Below are 14,584 nucleotides of genomic sequence, written 5' to 3' on the forward strand. Positions count from 1 at the left end.
GCCCCGCCTCCTACCCCCGCGGCGTCGCCCCGCCTCCTTCCCCAGCGCCGCCTCCTACCCTCGCGCCGCCATGACGCCTCCTTGCCCCGCGCCATCGCCACCGGGATCCACTCCAGCATTCTCCTACGAGCCCGCCACCAGATCCATCCATGGGAAGGAGGGGGGTGACCACGCTGGATCAGGCCGGCTCTACCGCCACCGACTGTCACCAGAGGTGCATCGGGCACCCATCCGCCCCAAGATCCGCCGAAGATGCCCTGGATCCGTTGACCTCCCCCATCCCCCACCTAGCCTATTCTGAGAGCATGAGTGGGAGAGGGATGACGCTCGGGGCCGCCTCCTTGGTCCTCCTCGTCGTCCTCTCCCATGGTGGTGGCATGGCGTGGCTCTCTAGTGGCCAGCTCCATTAATATTTCTTTCTTCTGCCACTCCCCTATCCCTGTCATGGCCTGCATCGGGGTCTCTGCCATCGTCGTATCTCGGCATCCCCGACCCTGCAGGACGGATAACAGCTTTAATGAACTGTCCCCTGCATGAAGTGCAGTCTGTTCACTTGCGGAGACCAGAGGTGATTCATTGATACGCATCCCTCCCCCAGTTTCATTTCTATGCTTGATCCATTCGTGCGTGCGTGTAGCTTAGGTGTTTGCTGAATTGATGTTTCCTTGCCGGTTCTTGTTCATTGACCGCTGTTAATTAAATACATGCTTGCGACGACTAACCTGTGTCTAGTCTTTTTAGTGGATCGCATCCATATACCCAGGTCCAATGTGCCCTGCTATAGCCACATTTCTAAATATATTTGTCGACAAAGTTGCTATTGTTTATTTTATTTTTTCTAATGTTTTTTAGAAAAACTGATAAGTGAATTGGGTGCAGTGCTGTTCAGAAGCTTCCGTTGAGTATATTTTCCAGTGTGTTGATGCAGTTCATTGAGGGTGAGCCCTCACGGTCTCCGGCATGTGTCATGCAGTGCGGTGCACGCGTTCGTGCAGTCCGGTGGAAGTGCCGATGTAAGAAGTGCGGTGAGCTCCTTGCCGTTGTCGCGGGCTCCTCAACGACACTGGAGTGGATGGATTACGGGTCCAGGTTGGCAATGGCTCTGGTTCTCCAGGGCGAGGGGGCCCTCTTTGCAGCTCATTGAAGTTTATTTTACAGCTCGCTGAAAGTTTGTTTTGTAGCTCGCTTGCTGGTATAGTGCATGGGCAACGCCTCCGTGCAGTTCAAGCAATCGCGTGCGTGCAATGCGGCGAGTGTGTGCGGTTCGGCGACGCAAAGTATTTGCATTCTCGCTATGTTAATACGTGGGGTTCAGTGCATTTTATAAGGGCGACTGCTACAAATCATCCGGCAGATTTCCTAGGGAAATCAGTCAGGTCAAGCACCGTTATAGGTGTTGTTTGTGGGTTTTTTGTGTGTCTATCGAATGTATCAAGTTGGTATAAGATGTATTTTGTATAAAAAATATTTGTTAAGAAGTTCATGTCAAAAAGCATTAAAATTGGTCACTTTTCAAGAGAAAAAAAATGGACGGATGCACCTCACTTCAAGGAGTCTTGTGGTTCACTATATTTAGCAAAAAACATACGGTGGATAAGAAAACAAAAACAAGCAAAAAACAATGTGGTTCACTTGCCTCGTCCTCGAAGTGCGGAAGAATTTTTAAAATTAAAAAGAAAACAAAAAATGTGTGTGGTTCATTTTGAAGTGCGTTTGGTCCTTGGATGTGATCTATTTTTGAGAGTGATGTTGTTCACTTGCCCCCAACATGAAACTGCAAAAAAATTAGTGAAACAACAAGATGGTAATGTGGTACACTTTGATATATATTGCGGCTCATTTGCCCTTGTCTTTGCGGTGCACTCTCGTCCATAAAAGAGAGTTGAAAAAAGACAACAAAAACTCATATGAGAAAAATAACGTCCGACAAAAGAAATTATGCAGCTCGCTTGCCCGTCTGATGCAGTACGGTTTTCATTCTAAAAGAAGTGCGGTCGGCCTTGTGATGTTCATCTCGTAAGTGCAAAAAAAATGTTACGGAAGCGGAAAAAAAGTAATGTGGTGGTAGTTGGTCACAGGTCATCCCGTGTAAGTTCAACTACCAGGCGTGGTGGTAGAGAGAGGCTTTTGACGGTGATGTCCAGGAGGTGAGGTGGATGGCTGTGGGCGCGGGCTAGGCGGCGACAGTGAGAGAGTGCCGTTGATGCACGCAGAGGACTACCATCAGCGCTCAACTTGGACGGCTGCCAGCAACCATGGTGGACGGGCTGGTGGTGGTGCCTTATTTTTTTGTAAATCAAAGCTCCTACATTATGCTATACTTCCATGTAGTTCTTCACTCAAACAATATTGTAACAACCAACATAAAAATAGTTGATCTGGACTTGATCCACTAGCACCAACTTACTGGCTGAATCAAATTTTGTGATTTGAAGCAGCAGCAATAGTCGGACTAAGGGAGACATGCATGCGGTTATATAGTTGAACTTGCATGATCTGCAAAAAAGAGCATGAGTTATGTACTTACTGGACAATACCATGTGAAACAGTATAATGCTATGTGAACCTTTTTGATGGACGAGCTTTTAATTTTTATTCTCAGTACTTCTCAAAAATGAATATCTGAACCACCAGACAGGGGTGTGGTAACCAAAATTCCGAACCTTAGAAACTCAATAAGGCACCATACTAAAATAAGAAAATGAACTAAACAGAAAATAAGAATTGCACTGAACTAAAATTAGAATTCGAACTGAGTGTCACAAAAGATGAACTTGGGCATCTGTTTTTTGCTCCCGCACTGCTGTAACAAATTCAGGATGACATGGATTTGTGTACATATAATAATATGAATCGAGTGAGACAATAAAGAGAGCAGTAAAAGGATTTTGTATCTTCACCTTGAGATGATCTCTCTTTCTGGAGGTCTTGATGGAAAATGCTGGTGTAGGTACCACACAGACACCAACTGAGCACCAGGCCTTCTCCAATAAGAAACAATGATCCCTCCTTCGAGTGTGTGAGCTTAATAACAGTAGTTGAAGTAATAATTTCAGTTTAATCGTTTGAAGAACCAGCTTCTGTGTTTGAAATAGTACCTTTTCAGAGGTGCAGACGCAGCCGGAAAGAATTTCTTGTGGAGCTCGAGGGAGCGCTGATCGTAGCGCGACAGGGAGCATCGAACTACCCGCTACCAGGAGGTTGAGCTTCGGAGGAGCATCCACTGCCCACGGTGAGGCAGAGGTGCGCCGGCGGGTGACGCAACCTCATTGGAAGCGGGCGGATCCGGGGCCAGTGTGACGCAGCCTCGTTAGATCCAGGTGGCGTGGCGGCAGGAGAAGCATGTACTGCGCATGAATGAAGGTGATGTTTCTACGCAAAAGCCTTTGTGGGTATTTTTGCTCATACATTTTCATGCAAGCACTAGTATTTGTTTTCTTGATTCTCGGAACATGGGCGAAGAGAGCATAACAAGGGAAGTGAAGCAATGCCACCACCAAGTACCTACATAAGAATTGAACTGAATGAAATCTAGGAATTGAGCTGAAAGAAAAACTAGACATTATAGGTACACTGAAAACTAAATTGTACCTTTTCTGCCTTTTTTTGTTTTTACCATGAACTTGCCAGGTTTTGGACTTCGAACTTTCTATGTGATTTTTTTCAAACTTTTCCAAGTTTTTATTTAAATTCATAGTGATCAGCAAATTGTTTTCTTATATAGGTCCAAATGAAACAGTTTTTAATTTTCTTTTTGTACATATTTTCTTGTTTCTGGTCTTAATCTTATTTCCCAACAATATGTTTTTTAACTGATGTAAATTCATGTTTGATCTTACTAGCTCTCGGTCAAAAGAACTCACGAACGAGATGGAACTAGAGAAATATGATAGATCAAATATGGCAAAAAAAGTGCAACTCAAACTGTTTAACGGATGGGCAAATGTACAAGTTCACGTAAAAAGAACAAGTTCATGTACAGCAACGTTGAAGTACACAAAGATACCTAAATATAATTTGTGTACTTTGAAATAGTTTATTATACTTCCAAAATACTTCATTCGTTTTGAAATATGAACTTCTATATTTATTTCCTTAGAACTTATTATTAGAGAGCCCATTTATTATTAGAGAGACTCTTTTTGTTTCAATTCAAAAATGAGCACATGCTATTATTAGGTATCAATATAATCAAAACTTGTTGTTGCAGAACCCATTGTCTCGCATGCAGAAAGTCTCTGACCTGTTAACATATGGTTGAGAATGCATGAGACCAGCTGTTACTACAAGTAACACGACACAGTAACAAACACAAGCAAGGAATAGCAGCATACCAGAGCTTTATCCCTCATCATTTTGCGCATCGAAAAGGCGAGCCTGACAAAAATCGCAGCATATGAGTTTCAACGCCGTCGAGTAGCTCTTCCCACCAGGATGCGAGATGAATGCACAGACATGAGAACACAGTGGACAATATAAGACGTTTTTCCACCATAAATTGGGCACTACAACTCATGAAAGGAAGTGTAAATTTATTATTACTTGGAACTGGTTGGCAAGGACAGGCTTCTCTTCATAGATCCTGGGGAATATTTGAAACTGCTGAAAGTACCCTCGGTAGCTTCTCCCTATGCTTCCTAAACTGAAAAGAAGGAGAAGAGAATGCACTTTGAATAAAACCGTCATCTGAAGTTCAGTCAGCTGGAGAGCCATGCATGAATGTCACAACACAACCATGGTAAGTCTCAGAGCAAAATCAGGATCCGAAACATCAAAAGAACTTATCCTAGTCCGCCAAGGGGTACCCCGCGGTAGCTGTTGTCCATCCATTTCCTGATCGGATCATAGACGACAACCTTTGGGAAACAAGATAATAATTGTTCAACAATTTCACTGGCTACTAAGTACTGACTAGACAGAGCAATTTGCACCGGCATTTCAAGTACATGTGCATGCTGGTTGACAGGTTAGCTGAATGTTCAATGACAGAAAAGCGACTCACTTGGTTTTTCGCGATTCCTTTGACGTGTAATCGAAGCATTTTAAAAATCAATGTTATCTGTAGCACAACCATGACCATGGTCAGTGTTTATGTAGAAAAGGTAGCATGCATCCTTGCTTCTAAATGCAAAATTTAGGAAGGTGCAGTCCATGTTAACATGCTTGCTTACAACTGTGAAGATATCAGTGGTCATGCTAAGCATAGAAACCTTCTTGCCTTCATCATCGAATTTCCTCTACCCAAGTTATTGTTGGTGGCTGAGCACAGTCGACGTGCAAGTGTGCCTGAAGCAACAACAACCATGTCATACCAGTTTTGCTTGCTCAAGACATACAAAGGATTGAAGTAATCAAGGGCATCTTAATTAGCGAATCATCCAAGGAAACAACTGAACAAAAATTTAAAACCGTAATAAGATTAAGGAGAAGCCAAAGAAATGGGAGGAGCTGTTTCAGGTCAGGAGATACCTTTGCTTGCTCAAACTCTGAACATCCCATCTTAAGAAACCGGTGAAGGAGCTAATCCGACTAGAACAGATACAACATGGTCAAGAACTCGAAGAACGGAATCACTCACCAGACTTAAAACAAACCAAGAATGTATCCGTACACTTGGCAATTAAGCAATGGTGAACTAAAGAACTGCAGAATTAAGCAAATGAGGAATACTAACCAGATAACTTCAGTTTTTACAGAAGAAGTGGTTGGGATCTCATGTTGGCAGTGGGGAACCATGGCCGGAACGTTGAAGAAGATGAGATGGAGCATAAGCTCGAGAGCGATGGAGTTGTGGATGGTGCCAAGCACGTCGGTGGACTGACGTCGTAGGTGCCGGTGCTGGAATAGCTCCATCTCTAGTTTACCCATGGTGTCACGCCAGATGGCGAAAGGGTGCCTGGCGGCCGGGCCTCGCGCGAACTGATGCGCTCGCATCACCTGGCCGGCCGGGACGAGGAGGTGGAGCCGCACCGGCGGCCGGGAGGTGGAGGCGCGCTGGCGAAGCGGAGGAGGCGGGGGCAGGGAGGATGAGGTCGGGAGGCGCTGCGCGCGGGGAGGGAGGCGGCGGCGCGCGGGAGGGAGGCGGCGGCGCGGTGGTGAGGCCAGTGGTCGGTGCGGCCGATCCACTCGCTGCGGAATAAGGAAGGTGGAAGAAGTGGTGGGCCGCGGGGAGGTTCAGTTCGATGGGCTCTGTCGGCGACCAGTCACGGCGCCGCGGGCTCTGTCGCTCCGGCTGACGCCGTCGCTCGCTCGCCCACGACGGCTGCCTCCGGCGGAAGGAGGTGGGTTAGATTCAGGATGGCTCGGGGAGTTTCTACGGTGTAGCTCGTCGCGTCCTTATAGAGCCCAGGGGTAACAGAATAATATTCTGTTACTAGTAACAGAATAGTCCAGCCCTATATATATATATATCCCTCTCTCGCACACTTCCTCTCTCTCTCTCTCTTGTGACACCCTGGATTTTGACCTTTTCTTTTTGATTTTCTTGGATTTATTGATTTGATTTGCTTTTCTGTGGCTATGCAAAACTTGGGAAGAACATCTCTTCCTAGGTTTTATACTGGCTTGTCATCCCCAAAACCATCCCTAGCTCATATCATTTCCATCCTAGCCCAAATCCCAATATTCTTTTTATTGGGAATATTCATTTTCTGATAATTGAATTATCCTATTTTCCCTAGGTTGTGAAGCAACCCATCTTTCTGTCACTCCAAAAATTCCCAAATATTTCTCATAATTTTTTTGGGTCATATCTTTCTCAAATATGGCAAAACATTTCATTGCCATGTTCAAAACTAATCCTCCAATAAATCTTTTCCCTTTCTGTCCTAAATGGCACTTTGCAAAGCAAGTGCTATTTATATTTACTTTATCGACTCCAAACTTTTTGAACACCTTTTACAACCCATATCATTGAGATGTGCAACTTTTCATACTCATTTTCCTAGTAATTATTTTTCAGCAATTTTTCAAAGTTTCTGTCCAGAAAGGAACTTTGTGAAGGAAGTATATACTAGGCATGTCCAAATGAGATGAAACTTTTGCACATCCTTCCTTTTATCAAATAATCACTATCTACCAAATTTGTGCTCATGTAACCTTTCCATATGGGCCCAGCTCCAAATCTTGGTTTCCGGTCAGGTTTTCAGTTTGTGAAGAAACAATATTTTATATTGCTTCATTTAAGCTGAAATTTTTCTAGGCCATTCTCCTACCCATATCTACTCTCTCCACCAAGTTTTGGCTCAATCCAGTACTCTATTTTCCCTGTGGAATTTTTCCATGTTTCGGGTCAGAATGAAGCTTTGTGAAGCAAGTGCCACTTTGGTTTGTCCAAATGGCCTAAAACTTTTTGGGCATTTTCATATCTTCAAATCATTGGGCCATGCCCACGTTCAGCACAACTTTCCTCTCTATGTGAGTGCATCATCTAAATATCTAAATCTAGACATTATGGTACTTTCTGCAGCAACCCTCATGTAAACCTCTCCTATTAGGCTGATTTTTGGTAATCAGCATCATCTTAGTGTTTGATCATGATGTGCCAAAGATTTGAGTCCAACTCCATACATGTTGTCGGGCGGTAGGTGCGACATATGCCAATGGGTGGCTAATCATTGTGGGAGCTAGTAAGACATCGCCGGTGCCTTGAAACGGGATAAGGAGAAGACATGCACCCCTGCGAATCTTACCCAGGTTCGGGGCTCTCCTAGGAGATAAGACCCCTACTCCTGCTCTGCAGGGTCTCCGCATGATCACTAGATCAAACAAGTAGCTACAAGAGGCTCCTTGAGCTGTTTAGCTAGAGGAAGAAGAAGGGCAAGGCTAGCTCTCCTCTTCTCTCTATGTGGTGTCTAAAACTCTAAGAGATCAACCCTTTGCATGGGTGCCCTGGGGGGTTTATATAGGCCTACCCCCAGGGGTACAATGGTAATCCGGCTCGATGCGGGTCCAGGCCGTCAGTGTCTGTAGTCGACGGCTTCTCCGCCGGTCGCTGGGGCCTGCCGACTGGTGGGTCCCACCGGCTGTCGGCCTCTTGGCCGACAGGCTGGGCCCACCGCCTGGGGGTCTTGTCGGCTGCTGGTTACTGTAGCCTTACTCTTCGTGACGATGGCTTTGTCGGGATAAGCATGGCTATAATGCCGCCTTCTGGTATCTCTCTAACAGGAGGGGCCCGCCGCCTGCAGGCCGTACTGATAGCCTGTCGTGGGTGATGTAATGGTCAACGTGGGAACAGTGCCGCGCCGGACGGGGAGTGGCCGCCCCGTACGGCGCACTGTGGCCACACTTGCTCCGGGATTCGGGGGTGGCAGGGTTCACTGTAGCCATGTCCCATCTTATCGCCGTTATGTGGGTGCAAACTTTGAGGGTATGAGCCAGGCCGCCTGCTAGGAATCAGCTACTCTAGTGGCCGGCTGCTAGGAGTCGGCCCTTTTCAAGAGAGCTCTTAGAGCCTTGCCGCCTTCCAGGAACCGGCCGGTGGGACAGCCGACCAAGAGAAGGTGGCCCTGCGTCTTGGATGTTTGAGGGCTCAGTTTGCCCGACATTTTTTGAAGAGCCAGGGGAAGCCGGGTAGGCTACCTGTGGTCATTTACTCCGACAGTAGTCCCCAAAGCTGGTCGAGCTTCACAGCTAAAAGGGGAACGAGAAGCCCAAGCAGCTTCCTATCTTTGAAGAGCCGACAGCTAGGAGCCAGCCTCGATCAGTCACGTCGTTTGGAAAAATTTGGAGTCTGAAGGCGGGAACCATCTGGCACGCGCGCCAGGCACCGGGCCGGCTGTCGGTGTCAAAACCGGCAGATCTCGGGTAGGGGGTCCCGATCTGTGCATCTAAGGCTAATGGTAACAGGAGGCAGGGGACACAATGTTTTACCCAGGTTCGAGCCCTCTCGATGGAGGTAATACCCTACGTCCTGCTTGATTGATCTTGGTGATATGAGTATTACAAGAGTAGATCTACCACGAGATCATAGAGGCTAAACCCTAGAAGTTAGCCTATGATTATGATTATCCTCTATGGAATAAACGCTCCGGTTTATATAGACACCGGAGGGGGCTAGGGTTATACAGAGTCGGTTACAAAGTAGGAGATATAACATCCGGATCACCAAGATTGTCTTACAAGCAAAGGAGAGTCCCATCCGGACACGGGACGAAGTTTTGAGTCTTGTATCTTCATAGTCCAAGAGTCCGTCCAGAGTATATAGTCTGGCTGTCTGGATACCCCCTTATCCAGGACTCCCTCGGTAGCCCCTGAACCAGGCTTCAATGACGATGAGTCCGACAAGCACATTGTCTTCGGCATTGCAAGGCGGGTTCCATCTCCGAATACTCCTAAGTAGATTAAGGATCGTGTCCGTCTCTGTAAGATAATTTCCGCACACCACTGTAGAGAGCATAACACTTTGCAAATCTAATCTACCGACGTTTTTTTCATGGTGTGCCCTTACGCCGCAGCCTGGCTTAATACGAACCAGTTTTTCTCGGCCTGAGACGACACGCAGTACTGCAAGGCGGTTTTATTGGCACGCCTCGTCGAAGCAGAGATCGTGTTCCCCTTATTGCGGGATTCCCATCAATACGGGCGCGGGCAACCCCACTACGCCTGTTGGTATGACGCCATGTTTATAGGCAAGTCCCAGACGGTCACGCTGGGGATGCTTGATATTGACCCCCTTTATAGAGGGGTCGAGGCCTATCTCTCTTTCCTACAATGCTTGCGCCTTTCCGCATCTCGAGTTCCAACACCCGAAGCCCAAGCTTAGGCACTTCGGATCTTCAATCATGTCCGGATCCAACCTTCAAGGCTGGCGGATGGCCTCCTCTGTCACAATGGAGGACATTGTGAAGCTTAGGGAGGTAAGATATCTGACCGCCGGCATCAAGCACAAGCTTCCTGCTCCAGGGCAGGTCATTCCTACTCCCGAGACCAACGAGTGTGTCGTATTTGTTTCTCACTTCCTCCGTGGCTTAGGCTTCACCCTCGATCCCTTTGTGAGGGGGCTCATGTTCTATTACGGCCTAGATTTTCATCATCTATCCCCGGACTCCATCCTTCACATCTCGCCGTTTATCATCGTGTGCCAAGCGTTCCTCCACATCACCCCGCACTTCGTCTTATGGCTCAAGACCTTAAATGTAAAGCCGAAGGTGATCAAGGGGCGACACACGGAGTGCAGAGGCGCTGCAATAATTAGAAACGCCGATGCCCCCTGGCCAGAGGTCTTCTTCTCGAAGGTGTCCGATCTATGGCAACGGAGGTGGTTCTACGTCACGGCTCCCAGAGGCACAAAGTGGGTGGCTGCCCCCGACTTCCGCTCGGGCCCTCCGCCTCAACTGGCATCATGGGCCAATGTGGGACTGGATTGGGGCCCTGCTAATGATGTACCGACATTGCAGAGCCGCATTCGGGAGCTTCTTGAGAGGGACATTAGTCTTGTCAGCGTAATTCAGGTAATGCTAGTTCGACGGATCTTGTCGTCCAAACCTAGGCTTCTCCGGATGTGGGAGTTCAACCCGGAGGGTCCGCGAACTATTCAGCACTTCTTCGGCATGACGCTCGAAGGGATGTGTAAGTTATTCTTCGGACCACAAGTAAAGTGTCCGGACACCACCGAGGATGCGGGCCTGAGCTGCAACTGCCCCGATACCCAAGTAAGTAACCTAGAAACCGAACACTTCGTTTATATTCATCACAACATTATTTTGAAAACCATCTGCGGCCAGGATTGGCTCAGCAAGGTGGAGATAATCAGGTGTCCGGCACCACTTCCCGAAGGTTCACCTAGTCCTGCGATAGCCAGGATGCTTAGACGTGTGCTAAGTCAAGTGCCCTCGGGGAAAGACGAAGGGAAGAACAGAGAAGAAGAGCTTCACACATTGCACATCCAAACCGGGGGAAATACTATTTCCATGAAGGAGGATAGTAGGGGAGGGGAATCTAAGGACTTCTCCCCTCGCGGGAAGAAGAGGGCCGCCTCCGAAGACTTGGAGACGGAGGTGCCTAGACAAGGGAAGAAAACTTCACCAGGGGGCCCTGCCCCGGAGGGCGTCCTCACAGCGCCATGCCCGCAAACCGGCTAGCCTTCCACCGAGCTGTAAGTTAATTGTAAATACAAAGCTACTTCTTCCTCCTCTGAGAACAATTAACCAGGATCTATTCTTTGCAATCCGGCTAGTAGCTCTTCTCGACAGAGTTCGTCATCGGGGGATCTTCTTCCAGAGATGATGGAGAGTGAAACCCCACCTTCCTCTCCGCCTCATGGGGCGGGCGACCCCGAGGTGTCGTCACGAAGGAGTCCACATTCGCTGAGGCCAGAAGCTAATACTTCGGCCGGCCTGAGCCCGGAGCGTTCGGCTCCCACGGGGGGCAATAAGAAGGGTCCGGCACAGTCCGGCGACCATGCTGACGGGCCTTCTGGAGCAACCTGCTCTTTTGGAGGATCACCGTTTGTTAACGGGCACGGTGCTTGAGAAGATTTCATCCGCCACAAGCGGGTTGAAAGAACCTTTTACGATCCAGCTCAAAGGCTTTGAGGTACATAATGAAATACATAATTTTTTGGTTGTAGCGCATGCGCTAGGTGTGCTCTGTATAGATAGTAGCCCCTGAGACATTGGTTGCCAGCCCTAGGCGGCAAACGGAGGATCACACTCTTAAGTAATGATCGCACTGCATTCATGCACAGGTGGCGAAGGGTCCGGCGACAGACCGGACCGCTGAAGTCGCCGAACTGAGGCGACAGACTGAAGTTGTGGACACCGACATTAGCTTGTGAACGAGCGGCTTGACGAGTCACAGAGTACGTGCTCTGTTTTCCTTATTTTTATTGGAAATATTATGAGGAGCATAATGTTATTGTGATATGTTTCGACTGCAGGCGGAGATGCTGCCGTGGAGGCCCTGATGGCGGAGCTTTCCCTAGCCAAGGATCAAGCCCGGGCTAGCAATGCAGCTGCCCTAAAGGCGGCCGAAGATTTGAGAGCCGAACAGGCTGCTCATCACCGAAGCAAAGATAAAATAGCCGAGATGGCTGTGGAGCTGAAAAACGCCGCCGACCGGTATGAGCTCCTTGAAAAGGAGAATCAGTCGAAGTCGGCTGACCTAAAGAAGGCCCTTGATGCAGCCAAGGAGACGCGTTCCAAAATTAGGGATGCGCGGGAGGAGCTTCGACAGGCCGGAGAAATCGCGGCTGGAAGCCCATATTTGCCGCGGATGAAGTTCTTTAGATCCAAAGTACGTTCCTCTGGATCGGCGCTGGAGCGCTGCAGACGCGTATGCGGATCTGGCAAAAAGTACGGCTGATGCGACCAAGTTTTTCGAGGATAAAAAATATAGTGAAGTAGAAATGCTGTTCTGGTCGCAATTCAGTGCTCCAACGCGCCAGTTGCCATTGACTGAAAGGATGGCCGCTGTGGCCGAGCAATGAGGTCTGTAATAGACCATCTATGGCCGAAGGGGCCGAAGCCGGACAGTTATTTTGGTTTAGTGCAACAATTCCTTGGCGCCGTCTCATGAATCAATGCCATGAAGAGGTCGGCATGCATAGAGGGTGCACGGATGGCTCTTGCCCGTGTTAAAACATATTGGGCAGATATGGAGGCTACCATCATTGCAACCCAGAATCCGGCGGGAAGGCAGGATCCACGCCGAGCACTACTTGGAGCAGGTAACAGAAGGTGCTCGTTTAATAGAGGCTCAGTGCTCGAAGAGTGTCATGTTCGAGTGACAAATAGTTCCGTTGTAAGAACAATTGTATTTTATTTATAGAGTCCATGTTTATACTTTCGCCCGAAAGTGTTATTGTGCCTCCAATGCAGCTGTTTGATGTATATATAACCTGAAAGTTAGCAGTCGTTGGCTTCAGCCCCCACGCATACAATGCGGGGGTGTTCGCAAAAATATGCGTGATCACACTTGATCCAACATCTTGGTCCATTAAGGAGGTGATCGCATGTCGAACTAGGCAACCGGACTATATAGCTTTAACACTTTCACTTAGCCATATGAGTTTGACAGTGGGTCTACTATGTAGCCCCTGGTACCTTCGCATGCATCCGGATACGGGCGCGTGTGTACATGACCGAGAAACGGCCCTTCGTTAATGCGGAGGAATCCTAAAGATTCTGATGAGTCCTCGAGTGGTTGACCAGTCTCTCGCTATATCATGACAGTCAGTTTTCGGCTTTCTCTACTGAGGTGCTCATCCGGAATAACCAGGGCACAATCGCAGTAGTTCTCCTTTGGCCGCCTTAGCCGATAGAAGCGGAACGTAAGGCAGCAAACCCAGGAGCCGAGCAAACCCAACATTTGACCAAAGACATGATTCGGAGCTGATGCATATAAGGCCAAACTCACGACGCCGAACACTCCCGATGGTATTCGGACTTTATAACATATACTGGGCTGAGTAGCGCCCTTGATTATGAACCCTGTATTTCCAGGTATGTGCGGTAGTCTGTCGTGCCGAAATGCCAATCACGCCAGTATCCCCTGTGGGTGTATTGAATACCCATGGGATGTCAAGCAACAAGAGGCAATAAATAAGGTTTACACAGGGGCTTAATCTAAAGAGAAACCTTTGAGCGGGGCCCTGCTGCACGTCTGTGCCTTTGTCTCCGTTGTGCCATGTCCTGGTAGGGTGTCACACGAATGGTGTCTGTAAAGAGGAAAACTCATGTAAAAGAGTATGGCGTAAGCGTGCGAAGAGTTGATTATTATCAATGTTAGTAAGGTGAAGCAAAAAGGTGGGCTTTATTGCATGTTTGCAGCCCCTGATGCCCTCTATGGGATTACGTGTATAGCACCCAGCTCAGGTTTATCTGGGCTGTTACCGAGGGTGGTGCGCCATTCTCATCTAACCGTGTGTGTGGTCTTAACAACCGATCATGCGTTCTGATAGGACAGGCCGCTTAGTGTCCGGCTGCTAGAGTCGCCGCATACTCTTCCGCACGGAAGGAATGCTCTGTATTTCCACTGACGGTGATGACGCCACGTGGACCGGGCATCTTGAGTTTAAGGTAGGCATAGTGTGGTACTGCGTTGAAGGTAGGCCGTTCTTCCAAGAAATGCATGATAACCACTTCGGATGGGAGCGATGATGAAGAGTAATTCCTTGCTTCTCAAGTTGTCTGGAGAACCGAATGTCACCTCTAATACAAGGGAGCCCCTGCAGCGGGCCTCAACGCCTGGTATCACCCATTTAAAGGTGGTGTTACTTTGGCTGATTCTGGATGGGTCTATCACCATCTTGCGGACGATGTCCTGATATATTAGATTGAGACTACTACCGCCGTCCATGAGGAGACGAGTGAGATGGTATCGATCAATTATTGGGTCAAGAACCAAGGCAGCCGATCCTCTGTGCTGCATACTAGTCGGTAGTCCCTGTGATCAAAGGGGATCGGGCAGGTCGACGAGGGGTTGAGTTTGGGGGCGACGGGCTCTACAGCGTATGCGTCCCTAAGCGCGTGTTTGCGCATTCTCTTTGGTATGTGAGTCGCGTAGATCATGTTTACTGTTTTTATCTCTGGGAGGAATTTTTCCTGTCCCCCAGTGTTCGGCTGGCGAGGCTCATCCTCGTCTT

At 48.3% G+C, this 14,584-nt stretch overlaps 1 long non-coding RNA gene across 1 annotated transcript; it reads left to right on the top strand.

Annotated features, from left to right (window-relative positions):
• Positions 1-6: 6 nt before the first annotated feature.
• Positions 7-1,544, top strand: LOC119295827. The gene is made up of 2 exons (XR_005144340.1): positions 7-568; positions 880-1,544. It is a non-coding gene; the product is annotated as an uncharacterized LOC119295827 (long non-coding RNA).
• The last annotated feature ends 13,040 nt before the right edge of the window (positions 1,545-14,584 follow it).

Source organism: Triticum dicoccoides, chromosome 4B (assembly GCF_002162155.2).
Source record: "Triticum dicoccoides isolate Atlit2015 ecotype Zavitan chromosome 4B, WEW_v2.0, whole genome shotgun sequence".
Taxonomy (NCBI): domain Eukaryota; kingdom Viridiplantae; phylum Streptophyta; class Magnoliopsida; order Poales; family Poaceae; genus Triticum; species Triticum dicoccoides.